Here is a 14805-nt window from a genome sequence, read left to right as displayed (position 1 = left end):
CTGGCTCTGATGTTCAGAAGGGAGGGTCAAAGCGCAGAAGAGTAATAGTAATAGGGGACTCTATAGTCAGGGGCACAGATAGGCGCTTCTGTGGACGTGAAAGAGACTCCAGGATGGTATGTTGCCTCCCTGGTGCCAGGGTCCAGGATGTCTCTGAACGGGTAGAGGGCATCCTGAAGGGGGAGGGCAAACAGGCAGAGGTCGTTGTACATATTGGTACTAACGACATAGGCAGGAAGGGGCATGAGGTCCTGCAGCAGGAGTTCAGGGAGCTAGGCAGAAAGTTAAAAGACAGGACCTCGAGGGTTGTAATCTCGGGATTACTCCCTGTGCCACGTGCCAGTGAGGCTAGAAATAGGAAGATAGAGCAGATAAACACGTGGCTAAACAGCTGGTGTAGGAGGGAGGGTTTCCATTATCTGGACCACTGGGAGCTCTTCCGGGGCATGTGTGACCTGTATAAGAAGGACGGGTTGCATCTAAACCGGAGAGGCATAAATATCTTGGCCGCGAGGTTTGCTAGTGTCACACGGGAGGGTTTAAACTAGTATGGCAGGGGGGTGGGCACGGGAGCAATAGGTCAGAAGGTGAGAGCATTGAGGGAGAACGAGGGAATAGGGACAGTGTGGCTCTGAGGCAGAGCAGACGGGGAGACGTTGCTGAACACAGCGGGTCTGGTGGCCTGAAGTGCATATGTTTTAATGCAAGGAGCATTACGGGTAAGGCAGATGGACTTAGAGCTTGGATTAGTACTTGGAACTATGATGTTGTTGCCATTACAGAGACCTGGTTGAGGGAAGGGCAGGATTGGCAGCTAAACGTTCCAGGATTTAGATGTTTCAGGCGGGTTAGAGGGGGATGTAAAAGGGGAGGTGGAGTTGCGCTACTTGTTCGGGAGAATATCACAGCTGTACTGCGAGAGGACACCTCAGAGGGCAGTGAGGCTATATGGGTAGAGATCAGGAATAAGAAGGGTGCAGTCACAATGTTGGGGGTATACTACAGGCCTCCCAACAGCCAGCGGGAGATAGAGGAGCAGATAGGTAGACAGATTTTGGAAAAGAGTAAAAACAACAGGGTTGTAGTGATGGGAGACTTCAACTTCCCCAATATTGACTGGGACTCACTTAGTGCCAGGGGCTTAGACGGGGCGGAGTTTGTAAGGAGCATCCAGGAGGGCTTCTTTAAACAATATGTAGACAGTCCAACTAGGGAAGGGGCGGTACTGGACCTGGTATTGGGGAATGAGCCCGGCCAGGTGGTAGATGTTTCAGTAGGGGAGCATTTCGGTAACAGTGACCACAATTCAGTAAGTTTTAAAGTACTGGTGGACAAGGATAAGAGTGGTCTGAGGATGAATGTGCTAAATTGGGGGAAGGCTAATTATAACAATATTAGGCGGGAACTGAAGAACATAGATTGGGGGCGGATGTTTGAGGGCAAATCAACATCTGACATGTGGGAGGCTTTCAAGTGGCAGTTGAAAGGAATACAGGACCGGCATGTTCCTGTGAGGAAGAAAGATAAATACGGCAATTTTCGGGAACCTTGGATGATGAGTGATATTGTAGGCCTCGTCAAAAAGAAAAAGGTGGCATTTGTCAGGGCTAAAAGGCTGGGAACAGACGAAGCCTGCGTGGAATATAAGGAAAGTAGGAAGGAACTTAAGCAAGGAGTCAGGAGGGCTAGAAGGGGTCACGAAAAGTCATTGGCAAATAGGGTTAAGGAAAATCCCAAGGCTTTTTACACGTGCATAAAAAGCAAGAGGGTAGCCAGGGAAAGGGTTGGCCCACTGAAGGATAGGCAAGGGAATCTATGTGTGGAGCCAGAGGAAATGGGCGAGGTACTAAATGAATACTTTGCATCAGTATTCACCAAAGAGAAGGAATTGGTAGATGTTGAGTCTGGAGAAGGGGGTGTAGATAGCCTGGGTCACATTGTGATCCAAAAAGACGAGGTGTTGGGTGTCTTAAAAAATATTAAGGTAGATAAGTCCCCAGGGCCTGATGGGATCTACCCCAGAATACTGAAGGAGGCTGGAGAGGAAATTGCTGAGGCCTTGACAGAAATCTTTGGATCCTCGCTGTCTTCAGGGGATGTCCCGGAGGACTGGAGAATAGCCAATGTTGTTCCTCTGTTTAAGAAGGGTAGCAAGGATAATCCCGGGAACTACAGGCCGGTGAGCCTTACTTCAGTGGTAGGGAAATTACTGGAGAGAATTCTTCGAGACAGGATCTACTCCCATTTGGAAGCAAATGGACGTATTAGTGAGAGGCAGCACGGTTTTGTGAAGGGGAGGTCGTGTCTCACTAACTTGATAGAGTTTTTCGAGGAGGTCACTAAGATGATTGATGCAGGTAGGGCAGTAGATGTTGTCTATATGGACTTCAGTAAGGCCTTTGACAAGGTCCCTCATGGTAGACTAGTACAAAAGGTGAAGTCACACGGGATCAGGGGTGAGCTGGCAAGGTGGATACAGAACTGGCTAGGCCATAGAAGGCAGAGAGTAGCAATGGAGGGATGCTTTTCTAATTGGAGGGCTGTGACCAGTGGTGTTCCACAGGGATCAGTGCTGGGACCTTTGCTCTTTGTAGTATATATAAATGATTTGGAGGAAAATGTAACTGGTCTGATTAGTAAGTTTGCAGACGACACAAAGATTGGTGGAATTGTGGACAGCGATGAGGACTGTCGGAGGATACAGCAGGATTTAGATTGTCTGGAGACTTGGGCGGAGAGATGGCAGATGGAATTTAATCCGGACAAATATGAGGTAATGCATTTTGGAAGGTCTAATGCAGATAGGGAATATACAGTGAATGGTAGAACCCTCAAGAGTATTGAAAGTCAAAGAGATCTAGGAGTACAGGTCCACAGGTCATTGAAAGGGGCAACACAGGTGGAGAAGGTAGTCAAGAAGGCATACGGCATAACAACAAAGAACAAAGAAATGTACAGCACAGGAACAGGCCCTTCGGACCTCCAAGCCCGTGCCGACCATACTGCCCGACTAAACTACAATCTTCTACACTTCCTGGGTCCGTATCCTTCTATTCCCATCCTATTCATATATTTGTCAAGATGCCCCTTAAATGTCCCTATCGTCCCTGCTTCCACTACCTCCTCCGGTAGTGAGTTCCAGGCACCCACTACCCTCTGCGTAAAAAACTTGCCTCGTACATCTACTCTAAACCTTGCCCCTCTCACCTTAAACCTATGCCCCCTAGTAATTGACCCCTCTACCCTGGGGAAAAGCCTCTGACTATCCACTCTGTCTATGCCCCTCATAATTTTGTATACCTCTATCAGGTCGCCCCTCAACCTCCTTCGTTCCAGTGAGAACAAACCGAGTTTATTCAATCGCTCCTCATAGCTTATGCCCTCCATACCAGGCAACATTCTGGTAAATCTCTTCTGCACCCTCTCTAAAGCCTCCACATCCTTCTGGTAGTGTGGCGACCAGAATTGAACACTATACTCCAAGTGTGGCCTAACTAAGGTTCTATACAACTGCAACATGACTTGCCAATTCTTATACTCAATGCCCCGGCCAATGAAGGCAAGCATGCCGTATGCCTTCTTGACTACCTTCTCCACCTGTGTTGCCCCTTTCAATGACCTGTGGACCTGTACTCCTAGATCTCTTTGACTTTCAATACTCTTGAGGGTTCTACCATTCACTGTATATTCCCTACCTGCATTAGCCCTTCCAAAATGCATTACCTCACATTTGTCCGGATTAAACTCCATCTGCCACCTCTCCGCCCAAGTCTCCAGACAATCTAAATCCTGCTGTATCCTCAGACAGTCCTCATCGCTATCCGCAATTCCACCAACCTTTGTGTCGTCTGCAAACTTACTAATCAGACCAGTTACATTTTCCTCCAAATCATTTATATATACTACAAACAGCAAAGGTCCCAACACTGATCCCTGTGGAACACCACTGGTCACAGCCTTCCAATTAGAAAAGCATCCCTCCATTGCTACCCTCTGCCTTCTATGGCCTAGCCAGTTCTGTACCCACCTTGCCAGTTCACCCCTGATCCCGTGTGACTTCACCTTTTGTACTAGTCTACCATGAGGGACCTTGTCAAAGGCCTTACTGAAGTCCATATAGACAACATCTACTGCCCTACCTGCATCAATCATCTTAGTGACCTCCTCGAAAAACTCTATCAAGTTAGTGAGACACGACCTCCCCTTCACAAAACCGTGCTGCCTCTCACTAATACGTCCATTTGCTTCCAAATGGGAGTAGATCCTGTCTCGAAGAATTCTCTCCAGTAATTTCCCTACCACTGAAGTAAGGCTCACCGGCCTGTAGTTCCCGGGATTATCCTTGCTACCCTTCTTAAACAGAGGAACAACATTGGCTATTCTCCAGTCCTCCGGGACATCCCCTGAAGACAGCGAGGATCCAAAGATTTCTGTCAAAGACAGCGAGGATCCAAAGATTTCTGTCATGCTTGCCTTCATCGGCCGGGGCATCGAGTATAAGAATTGGCAAGTCATGTTGCAGCTGTATAGCACCTTAGTTAGGCCACACTTGGAGTATAGTGTTCAATTCTGGTCGCCACACTACCAGAAGGATGTGGAGGCTTTAGAGAGGGTGCAGAAGAGATTTACCAGAATGTTGCCTGGTATGGAGGGCATTAGCTATGAGGAGCGATTGAATAAACTCGGTTTGTTCTCACTGGAACGAAGGAGGTTGAGGGGAGACCTGATAGAGGTATACAAAATTATGAGGGGCATAGACAGAGTGGATAGTCAGAGGCTTTTCCCCAGGGTAGAGGGGTCAATTACTAGGGGGCATAGGTTTAAGGTGAGAGGGGCAAGGTTTAGAGTAGATGTACGAGGCAAGGTTTTTACGCAGAAGGTAGTGGGTGCCTGGAACTCGCTACCGGAGGAGGTAGTGGAAGCAGGGACGATAGGGACATTTAAGGGGCATCTTGACAATATATGAATAGGATGGGAATAGAAGGATACGGACCCAGGAAGTGTAGAAGTTTGTAGTTTAGTCGGGCAGCATGGTCGGCACGGGCTTGGAGGGCCGAAGGGCCTGTTCCTGTGCTGTACATTTCTTTGTTCTTTGTTCTTTGAACTGTCCCACAACACTACAGAAATTGTCACACATACTAACTCACGCACAACACTATATGAAATGTCACGCAACACTGCAGCAACTGTCACACACAACACTACAGCAACTGTCACACACAACACTGCAGCAACTGTCACACACAACACTGCAGCAACTGTCACACACAACACTGCAGCAACCGTCACACACAACACTGCAGCAACCGTCACACTCAACACTACAGCAATTGTCACACACAACACTATACTAACCCACACACAACTCTACAGCAACTGTCACACACAACACTACAGCAACTGTCACACACAACACTATACTAACCCACACACAACTCTACAGCAACTGTCACACACACTATACTAACTCACGCACAACTCTACAGAAACTGTCACACACACTACAGCAACTGTCACACACAACACTATACTAACACACACAACTCTACAGCAACTGTCACACACAACACTACAGCAACTGTCACACACAACACTATACTAACCCACACACAACTCTACAGCAACTGTCACACACACTATACTAACTCACGCACAACTCTACAGAAACTGTCACACACACTACAGCAACTGTCACACACAACACTATACTAACACACACAACTCTACAGCAACTGTCACACACAACACTATACTAATACACACAACTCTACAGCAACTGTCACACACAACTCTACAGCAACTGTCACACACAACTCTACAGCAACTGTCACACACAACACTACAGCAACTGTAACACATAACTCTACAGCAACTGTCACACACAACACTACAGCAACTGTCACACACAACACTATACTAACTCACACACAAGTCTACAGCAACTGTCACACACTTTCAATAACTGTCACACTGTCACAACACTTGCAATAACTTTCACGCACACTATAATAACTCACACACAACTCGACAGTGACTGTCACACACACCACACCACTATCTCACACAATTCTGCAACTGTCACACAACACTATACTAACTCACACACAACTCTACAGCAACTGTCACACAACACTATACTAACTCACACACAACTCTACAGCAACTGTCACACACACTATACTAACTCACACACAACTCTACAGCAACTGTCACACAACGCTATATTAACTCACACACAACTCGACAGCAACTGTCACACACAACACTGTAGCAAATGTCACACACAATACTATACTAACTCACACACAACTCTACAGCAACTGTCGCACAACACTATACTAACTCACACACAACTCGACAGTGACTGTCACACACAACACTATACTAACTCACACAACTCTACAGCAACTGCCACACAACACTATATTAACTCACACACAACTCGACAGCAACTGTCACACACACTACAGCAACTGTCACACAACACTATACTAACTCACACACAACTCTACAGCAACTGTCACACAGCACAATACCAACTCACACACAACTCGACAGCAACTGTCACACACAACACTGCAGCAAATGTCACACAACACTATACTAACTCACACGCAACTGGACAGCAACTGTCACACACAACACTGCAATAACTTTCACACACACTATACTAACTCACACACAACTCGACAGTGACTGTCACACGCAACACAACACTATCTCACACAATTCTACAGCAACTGTCACACACTGGGGCTCTTTAGCACAGGGCTAAATCGCTGGCTTTGAAAGCAGACCAAGGCAGGCCAGCAGCACGGTTCGATTCCCGTAATAGCCTTCCCGAACAGGCGCCGGAATGTGGCGACTAGGGGCTTTTCACAGTAACTTCATTTGAAACCTACTTATGACAATAAGCGATTTTCATTCATTCATTCATTCATTCATTTCACACACAACACTATACCAACTCACACACAAGTCTACAGTGACTGTCACAGACAACACTATACTAACTCACACACAACTCTACAGCAACTGTCACACAACACTATACTCACTCACACGCTATGCTACAGCAACTGTCACACACACTATATTAACTGACATGAAACGCTACAGGAACTGTCACACAACACTACAGCAACTGCCACACAACACTACAGCAACTGTCACACATAGTATACTAACTCACACGCAACTCGGCAGTGACTGTCACACACAACACAACACTATCTCACACACAATTCTACAGCAACTGTCACACAACACTATACTAACTCACACACAACTCTACAGCAACTGTCACACACACTATACTAACTCACACGCAACTCGACAGTGACTGTCACACACAACACAACACTATCTCACACACAATTCTACAGGAACTGTCACACAACACTACAGCAACTGCCACACAACACTACAGCAACTGTCACACATAGTATACTAACTCACACACAACTCGACAGCAACTGTCACACAACACAATACTAACTCACACACAACTCGACAGCAACTGTCACACACAACACTGTAGCAAATGTCACACACAATACTATACTAACTCACACGCAACTGGACAGCAACTGTCACACACAACACTGCAATAACTTTCACACACACTTACTAACCCACACACAACTCAACAGCAACTGTCACACACAACACAATCTCACACACAATTCTACAGCAACTGTCACACAACACGATACCAACTCACAAGCAATGCTACAGCAACTGTCACACACACTATATTAACTGACACAAAACGCTACAGGAACTGTCACACAACACTACAGCAACTGCCACACAAAACTACAGCAACTGTCACACATACTATACTAACTCACACACAACTCGACAGCAACTGTCACACACAACACTATACTAACTCACACACAATGCTACAGCAACTGTCACACACACTATATTAACTGACACGAAATGCTACAGCAACTGTCACACAACACTACAGCAACTGTCACGCAATTTTACAGCAACTGTCACACAGACTATATTAACTGACATGAAACTCTACTGCTACTGTCACACAACACTACAGCAACTGTCACACAGAACGCTATATTAACTCACACGCAACTCTACAGCAACTCTCACACAGAATACAATACTAACTCACACCCAACTCTATAGGAACTGTCCCACAACACTACAGGAATTGTCACACATATACTAACTCACACGCAACACTATATGAACTGTCACACACAACACTAAAGGAACTGTGACAAACAACAATGCAGCAACTGTCACACACAACACTACAGGGACTGTCACACAACACTGCAGGGATGGTCATACAATACTATAGGAACTAGTGGTTAGCACTGTTGCTTCACAACTCCGTGGTGCCAGGTTCGATTCCCAGCTTGGGTCACTGTCTATGCGGTGTCTGCACGTTCTCCCTGTGTCTGCGTGGGTTTCATCCGGGTGCTCCGGTTTCCTCCCACAAGTCCCGAACGATGCTCTGTTAGGCGAATTGGACATTCTGAGTTCTCCCTCTGTGTACCCGAACAGGCGCCGGAATGTGGCGACCAAGAGCTTTCACAGGAACTTCATTGCAGTGTTAATGTACGCCTACTTGTGACAATAAGGATTATTATTATCACTGGGTGCAGCTCGGTGACACAGTGGCTAGCACTGCTGCCTCACAGCTCTGGAGTCTCCGGTTCAATTCCGGCCTCAGGTGACTGTCTGTGTGGAGTTTGCACTTCCTCCCAGTGTCTGCGTTTTCTCCGGGTACTCCGGTTTCCTCCCACAGACCGAAGATATGCACGTTAGATGTATTGGCCATGCTTAATTGCCCCTTAGTGTCCAAAAGATTAGGTGGGGTTACTGGGATAGGGGGAGGCATGGGTTTAAGTAGGGTGGTCTTTCCAAGGGACGGTGCTGACTCGATCGACCGATTGGCCTCTTTCTGCATTGTAAATTCTATGAGCTATGAACAGTGCAAGGACTATTCAAACAACACCACAGGAACTGTCACTCAACACTACAGGAAATATCACCGACAGCAGTTCAAGAACTGTCTCAAACAACACGACTAAAGCTGTCACACACAACACTACAGGAATGGTCACACAGCACTACAGGAAAGGTCACACAACATTACAGGACTGTCACACACAATAGTGTAAGAACTGTCTCAAACAACACTACAGGAACTGTTACACAACACTACAGGAAGGTTCATATAATACTACAGGAACTGTCACACACAACAGTGCAAGAACGGTCGCAAATAACACCACAGGAACTGTCACACACAATACTACAAAACATGTCACCCAAAATACTGCAGGAACTGTTACATGACACTACAGGAACTGACACACAACACGACATGAACTGTCATTCACAACACTACAGGAATGGTCACAGAACACTACAGGAACTGTCAGAAACAACACTACATGAACTGTCATTCACAACACTACAGGAATGGACACACAACACCACAGGAACTGTCAGACACAATACTATATGAACTGTCACAAAACACTGCAGGAATGGTCACACAGCACTACAGGAACTGTCACACAACACCACAGGAACTGTCACACACAACACTACAGGAACTGTCTCACACAACACTACAGGAGCTGTCATGCAACATTACAGGAATGGTCATACAAAACTACAGCAACTATCACCTGTCAGAACCTGTCACACACAATATTACAGGAACGGTCACACAACACTACAGGAACTGTCAGACACAACACTACATGAACTGTCACACAACACTGCAAGAATGGTCACACAGCACTACAGAAACTGTCTCAAATAACACTACAGCAATTGTAACACACACAACACTACAGGAACTGACACACACAACACTACAGGAACTGTCACACAACACTACAGGAACTATCACCTATAACAGTGAAAGAACTGTCTCAAACAACACAACAGGAATGGTCACACAACATTACAGCAACTGTCACACAACACCGCAGGAATGGTCACACACTACAGGAACGGTCTCAAATAACACTACAGCAATTGTAACACCAACACTACAGGAACTGGCACACACAACACTACAGGAACTGTGACACAACACTACAGGAACTATCACCTATAACAGTGAAAGAACTGTCTCAAACAACACAACAGGAATGGTCACACAACATTACAGCAACTGTCACACAACACCGCAGGAATGGTCACACAACACTACAGGAACGGTCACACAACACTCAAGAACGGTCACACCACTACAGTAACAGTCACACACTACAGCAATGGTCACACAACACTACAGGAACGGTCATACAACACTACAGGAACGGTCACATAACAATACAGAAACAGTCACAGCACTACAGTAACGGTCACACAACCCTACAGGAACGGTCAAGCAACACTACAGGAATGGTCACATAACACTCTAGGAATGGTCACACCACTACAGAAACAGTCACACCACTACAGTAACGGTCACACAACACTACAGGAACTATCACCTATAACAGTGCAAGAACTATCTCAAACCACACTACAGGAACTGTCGCTCGCAACACTACAGGAATGGTCACATGACGTTACAGGAACGGTCACAAAACACGACAGGAACGGTCACACAGCACTACCAAAACTGTCACACACAACAGTGCAAAAATGGTCTCAAAGAACTGTCCCACATAATACTATAAAAACTGTCACCTAAAATATCACAGAAAGTGTTACATGACACTACTGAAACTGGCACACAACTCTGCAGGAACTGTCAAACAAAAGACTACAGGAACTATCATATAACACGTAGGAACCAACATACTTTTACATAGCACAACATGAACTGTCACACACAACGCAACAGAAGCAGTCACTCACGACACGACAGGAACTGTCACACACAGTATTACAGGAACTGTCACACAATGCTACAGAAACTATCACGCACAATATTACAGGAACTGTCATACACAACACTACAGAAACTGTGACAGACAGTATTACAGAAACTGTAACACACCACTGCAGGAACTGTCACACACAACTCTACAGGAACTGTCACACACAGAATTAAAGGAACTGTCACAAAACACTACAGGAACTGTCACACACAACATTGCAGGAACTGTTGCACACAACCGTACAGGAACTGTCACACATAACACTACAGGAACTGTCACGCACAGTATTACAGGAACTGACACACACAACACTGCAGAACCTGTCACACACAGAATTACAGGAACTGTCACACACAACATTGCAGAAACTGCCACACACAGAACTACAGGAACTGTCACACAACTGCAGGAGCTGTCACACACAACATTGCTGGAACTGTCACACACAACATTGCAGGAATTGTCACACACAACACCACAGGAACTGTCACACATAATATTACAGGAACTGTCACACACTACAGGAACTGTCACACACAACACTGCAGGAACTGTCAGGCACAATATTACAGAAACTGCCACATAACACTGCAGAACCTGTCACACACAGAATTACTGATACTATCACACACAGTCTTACAGGAACTGTCACACATCACTGCAGAGACTGCCACATACAGAATTACAGGAACTGTCACATACAACACTGCAGAAATGTCACATATAGAATTACAGGAACTGTCACACAACTGCAGGAGCTGACACACACAATATTACAGGAACAGTCACAGACAGCATTGCAGGAACTGCGACACAAAACATTGCAGAAACTGTTACACACAGAATTACAGGAATTGTCACACGACATTGCAGGAACTGTCACACATAACACTACAGGAACTGTCACACACAGTATTACAGGAACTGCCACACATAATACTGCAGACACTGTCACAAGCAATATTACAGGAACTGTCACAAAACACTACAGGAACTATCACACGCAGTGTTACAGGAACTGTCACACACAACACTGCAGGAACTGTCAGGCACAATATTACAGGAACTGCCACATAACACTGCAGAAATGTCACACATAGAATTACAGAAACTGTCACACGACTGCAGGAGCTGTCACACACAATATTACAGGAACTGTCGCACACAATATTGCAGGAACTGTCACACACAACACTGCAGAAACTGTTACACACAGAATTACAGGAACTGTCACACAACACTGCAGGAGCTGTCACACACAACACTCCAGGAACTGTCACACACAATATTGCAAGAAATGTTACACACAATGCTACAGGAATTGTCACACACAGTATTTCAGGAACTGCCACACACAACACTGCAGAATCTGTCACACACATCACTGCAGGAACTGTCATACAGAATGTTGTAGGGACTGTCGCATACAACAATACATGAACCGTTATACACAACGTTGCAGGAATTGTTACACACAACACTACAGGAACTGCCACACACAGCACTAGAGGAACTGTGACACACAACACTACAGGAATTGATATACACAACTCTAGTGCGAATCAAAGGGTGAAGGAGCCAATAATGTCGAGAATCTCGGGCGTCATTCTCCGACCTCCCAGAGGGTCGGAGAATGGCCGTTGGCCGCCGTGAATCCCGCCCCCGCCGGTTGCCGAAGTCTCCGAAGGGAGAAAAGTCGGCGGGGCGTTAATGGCGCCGCTGCCGCGGAGAATGTCACGGGTCTGCGCAAGGCAGCCGATTTTCGGCCTGCCGATATTCTCCCTTCCGGATGGGCCGAAGTCCCGTCGACGTGATGACCGTTCACGTCGACGTGAATCAAACCTCCTTTTCATCGGCGTGACCCGGTGCTCCAGGCTCACGCCGACCAGCATGGAGGTGAGTGACGGCCTGGGGGGTTGGCTCTGGGCAGGCAATGGCGTGGCCGCAGTCTGATTGCGTGAGGAGAGGTGTGCCTCGGGTTGTGTGGGTGTGTGTGCGGCGGGGGGGGGGGTGGTTAGAGTAGGCTGGGCTCCGGGGGAGTGCCGGGAGGGGGTCCGTTCCGGGGTGGAGGTTGGGGGGGGTCTGTGCCGGGGTGGAGGTTGGGGGGGGTCCGTGCTGGGGTGGAGGTTGGGGGGGGGGTCCATGCCAGGGTGGAGGTGGGGGTTGGGGGGGGGTCCGTGCTGGGGTGGAGGTTGGGGGTTGGGGGGGGGGTCCGTGCCGGGGTGGAGGTTGGGGGGGGGGTCCGTGCCGTGCCGGGGTGGAAGTTGGGGGTTGGGGGGGGGTCCGTGCTGGGGTGGAGGTTGGGGGGAGGTCCGTGCTGGGGTGGAGGTTGGGGGGGGGTCCGTGCTGGGGTGGAGGTTGGGGGGGGGTCCGTGCCGTGCCGGGGTGGAGGTTGGGGGGGGTCCGTGCCGTGCCGGGTGGAGGTTGGGGGGGGTCCATGCCGTGCCGGGGTGGAGGTTGGGAGGGGGTCCGTGCTGGGGTGGAGGTTGGGGGTGGGTCCGTGCTGCGGTGGAGGTTGGGGGGGGGGGGTCCGTGCTGGGGTGGAGGTTGGGGGGGGTTCGTGCCGGGGTGGAGGTTGGGGGTTGGGGGGGGGTCCGTGCTGGGGTGGAGGCTGGGGGGGGGGGGGTCCGTGCCATGGAGGGGGATGGGAGGGCAAGTGAGTTGGTCCACCTGGCCAGGTGCCAGCCTCCAACAGTTGGACCCATGCGGTCCATGCCACCTGGCTGGGGGGAGGAGGGGATATGGGCAATGATGACATGTCGTCGTTCCCCTCCCCACCACCAGGCCGTCATGTTTTCAGATCATCCAGCGATGTTGGCCGCCGTGGTGGCAGCCGCTCATGTCTATGTTGCCCTGGATGAGGAGGAGGAGGAGGAGGAGGAGGAGCGTGCCAGAGAGGCGGCGCAGGCTGCCGCAGAGGGGCAGGTGGCAGCCGCCCAGGCTGGAGGGACACCTGACCGACAGGACGAGGAGGGGGAGGAGGACGTCGCGGCCCCACGGCAACGGAGGCACCCGAGGGCGCCCCGTGTGTACCGGCCCCGGCAGTCATACCAGGACCTCACGGACCGGGAATGCAGGAGGAGACTCCGGATGAGCCGGGAACCCGTGGCACACATCTGCCACCTGCTGGCACACCTGTCACCGCGTGGCACTGGCGGGGGACACCCTCTCCCCGTGTCCGTCAAGGTTACGGTGGCCCTGAACTTTTATGCAACGGGGTCATTCCAGGCACCGAGTGGGGACCTGTCCGGCATATCGCAGACATCGGTGCACCGGTGCATCCGGGCAGTGACAGATGCCCTATATGCCATGGCGCACCGCTACATCCGCTTCCCCGTGGACCGGGCCAGCCAAGATGCCCGGGCCGTGGGCTTCTCTGCCGTTGCCGGGTTCCCCATGGTCCAGGGCGCGATCGATGGGATGCACGTCGCCGTGCGGCCACCTGCAGATAACAGGGCCGTGTTCACTAATAGGAAGGGGACCTATTCGATGAACGTACAGGTGGTCTGCGACCACCGCATGATGATCCTGCACGTCTGCGCCCGTCACCCAGGCAGTGTACACGACTCATTCGTGTTGTCGCGGTCATCCATCCCCGGCATGTACGAGGGACGCCATCCCCGGCTGAGGGGCTGGTTGCTGGGCGACAGGGGCTACCCATTGCGATCGTGGCTGATGACGCCTATACGGAGGCCATGCAATGAGGCGGAGAACCGCTACAATGATGCCAATGTAGCGACAAGGGGAGTGATCGAGAGGTGCTTTGGTGTGCTGAAGATGCGTTTCAGGTGCCTGGACCTCTCTGGGGGCGCCCTCCAGTATCGGTCAGATAGGGTCGGCCGCATCATTGTGGTGTGCTGCGTCCTGCACAACATAGCCCAACAGAGGGGCGATGTGCCGCAGGCAGAGGAGGGCG

Source organism: Scyliorhinus torazame, chromosome 1 (genome assembly GCF_047496885.1).
Source record: "Scyliorhinus torazame isolate Kashiwa2021f chromosome 1, sScyTor2.1, whole genome shotgun sequence".
NCBI lineage: Eukaryota > Metazoa > Chordata > Chondrichthyes > Carcharhiniformes > Scyliorhinidae > Scyliorhinus > Scyliorhinus torazame.
Note: the sequence above shows the minus strand (reverse complement) of the source record.